Raw genomic sequence first — 3,306 nt, forward strand, 5'->3', positions numbered from 1 at the left:
ACTTCGTACTTATACCCTTGCAGGAACCGAAGTTATTCCTCTGCACACGCACACGCGCACACGCACACGCGCACACGCGCACACGCGCACACGCGCACGCACACGCGCGCACGCGCGCACGCACACAAGCACGCACGCACACAAGCACGCACGCACGCGCGCACGCACGCACGCGCACGCACACGCACGCACGCACACGCACGCACACGCACGCACACGCACGCGCACGCACACGCACGCGCACGCACACGCACGCGCACGCACACGCACGCACACGCACACACGCACACGCACACACACACACACACACACACACACACACACACACACACACACACATATATATATATATATATATATATATATATATATATATATATATATATATATATATATATATATATGTGTGTGTGTGTATGCAATGGTGCAGTGGAATGAGGTTTCAAGACACATCATGATCGCGAAGTTAGAGACTCATTCCTAAATCATAAAGTCGAAACTCTCTCGGACAAAATGAATGAAAGCTCGGGAACACTTACTTGAATGTTGCCTAAGGTCATTAATACATTTTATCAATAGCTCGTGTGTGTTTGCTGTGCTAGTTCTTCTCTTTGCGTATTATTGCGTACATAATGCTTCTCGTCTACGTAACTCATACCTTTGAACATTCTTGTATCGGGTTATTGTACATATATTTTTCAATTTTTTTCAGTTTTTTCTCCTTATTCACTTAATTCTTATCTTGGTCATTCAAGAAATTATTCTTCTACATTTGTGTTCTCATGAGGAATTATGCATACTTTGCTGCTCGGTTTGAATTGGCGCCGTGCGTGTTTATAGTCATGTAATTTTATTTTATTTTGTTTTTTGTGCTGTCTGGTAAACGTGCTTCGAGGCACTGAGATATGCTATGTAACTATTGTAAATGGTCACGTGTATTCCATATATAGCCGCTCATATAGGCCCGGCGTGACCTTTATTCATTAGAGAGTTTTAGAGCTGGGTGCGCATTCTCCTGGGGCGCTGCGGGCTCGGGAGCACGTGGCGTTATACCCACCCGGAATGCCTTATAGTTGGCGCCATGGCGACGCGCACGCAAAGGCGAGCCGCACGAAGGTCATACGTGCTCGCAGTGCCATAGCGTCTGGTCACGTAAGTATACTTTAGTTATTGTTACGATTTAAAGTGTTAAACTTAACTTACGTAGTGAATTGAAGTGCATTACTTTCAATAATTTTTTTAGTCATTCTGACAGCTTTCAACACGGAGGAAAAACTTTTTTGTATGTGCCGCAGTTGCGACTGAAGCTGGTACCGCCGATGCCAAGCAATCCAGACGGCCGGTCACAGCCCGACAAGTGCGATAACGGAACAACGTGTAACGACGATGTACACGAATAGTACTTTTAAATATCGGCGTCGTCTGTTCCTCTGAAAGTTAAGCCGCCGTTGCGTTGGTGGCGTTGCAGCGGGCTCTGCGACCAGCTGCTCTACCTTGATCTCCCTTGGACGGAGATGGAGGATTTACTCCCCGGTTACCGCGAACCTGGAAAAAGAATTTGTAAATGAGTGGTGGTCATATAGACAAACAAAAAGGATGAGAAGACCTTTCGGGCGCAATTCCACTCCTGCAAGGAAGACCTGCAAGTGCTGACGGAGGCCTTGAAGATCCCGATAATTCAGAGCAGCAAAGGCGTCACCGTATCAGGAGTAGAAGCCTTTTGATGGGGTGGCGCAGGCTCGCGTACCCCAATAGATGGTGGGACTTGGAGCCTTTTCAGCAGTCACTCATCGGCGCTATCTTGTATAGTCAGCCAGTGTTTCGACCACATCGACAGCACCTTCGGACACCTGCTTGCGGATGTCAACAACCACAGCTGGCTGAGCTAGAGTGACCTGGAGCAGTACTCCGAAGTAAGCACGTAAATTTTTCATTGTATAATTTTAGTGCACGCACGTTCTAGCCTTTCTCTATAGCTCTTGATCTTTATGAAGGCTGTCAAGTTATTCATTTTTTAACAATGCTGCGCAATTTTAGTACTTCTGTCATATGCAAGATTTTTCTGTACGTTCTTTTTGTCTTCGCAGGCTGTGTAGAACAGATATGCATCCTTGCACAACTGCTGGGGCTTCACTGACAGCACGGCAAGGCCCATTTGCCGCCCTACAGTCAACCAGCGGATAGACTTTTCAGGCCACAAAAGGCAGCACTCTGTAGTGTATCATTCGGCCATGTGTGCAAACGGAATTGTGTGCCAGCTTGATGGGCCATAGGCAGGGCACAAGCATGATGCCGGTCAGTGTGCCTTCATTTATCATGGTGTTTGTTAAAGTATTATAGTTACTAATACGAGTGTCAAAGTGAATCCTGCTGATTGCAGTTAAGCATGAACGAGATCGTACTCCTCACGATCGATTTGCTCTCTTCTGTCACTGGCGTAACAAAACGATTCATGTTCAGGAAATTCCATTCAGGTTATACCCAATTATGATCAGAAGGTATTGTGTGTCACTAGTACAACAAATTTTTAATGCTTTTCTAGTACCTAAATATGGAAATAAGACTGAGACATGCGTCATTTATTAGAATGCGTTAGTGACCGAAGCAGTGAATTGGCATGTTATTAACACATCCCGTGTTATAGCCTCTTGGATCTTTTTTGCCATATTTATTTTGACGAGCTGTTGCACTGTCAAACATGAAAAAGCTGGCGCACAAACGACAGTATTTGAGGCTGCTGTGTCGCCGTATTGCGTATTACTGTGTTAGCATAGTTAGTCCATAAGAATGCTTCATTGAGTGAGTACAAAGACTGTGGCGAGCCCATGACAGTTAATTTTAGTAAAGTAGCTGGCAAGTATTGTGTCTGTTGGGCTAGTTGGTTCTTACTTTCTATTGACCAAACACTATTGTCACAAAGTGCAAATCGACAAAAAATGAAGTAAAGAGGAGATGTGAAAGTGCTATGTCCACTTCCCTTGTTTCCATTTTTTTTTCTTCCAGTGCTAAGTGGCGGTAGTGTTAGATCAATTGAAAGGTGTTTAGTGAGAAACAAGTGTAACTAAAACATCCCAAAGGCTGAATTTCCGCTTAGGACCTGTGCCATTAGTTCATGCTACCTTAACCACAAGTTTGATGCTCAGCATGTTTTTCCCAATGATACTTTGCTGAAAGGCTTTGCCAACATAAGCCAACACGTTGAAACATTAAGGATGGTCCCGCTAACATGGCTTGCTACCAGCAAATATTCATTTTGTGGACAATTTTCAGATCAAATGTTTGTGCCACCTCTAATGGCACTGGTGA

The 3,306-nt window shown here is 44.8% G+C and overlaps 1 long non-coding RNA gene across 1 annotated transcript; it reads left to right on the forward strand.

Moving 5' to 3' along the window:
- Positions 1-1,319: 1,319 nt before the first annotated feature.
- Positions 1,320-2,966, forward strand: LOC142817449 (uncharacterized). The gene is made up of 2 exons (XR_012895240.1): positions 1,320-1,913; positions 2,088-2,966. It is a non-coding gene; the product is annotated as an uncharacterized LOC142817449 (long non-coding RNA).
- The last annotated feature ends 340 nt before the right edge of the window (positions 2,967-3,306 follow it).

The sequence above is a fragment of the Rhipicephalus microplus genome, chromosome 5 (assembly GCF_043290135.1).
Source record: "Rhipicephalus microplus isolate Deutch F79 chromosome 5, USDA_Rmic, whole genome shotgun sequence".
NCBI lineage: Eukaryota > Metazoa > Arthropoda > Arachnida > Ixodida > Ixodidae > Rhipicephalus > Rhipicephalus microplus.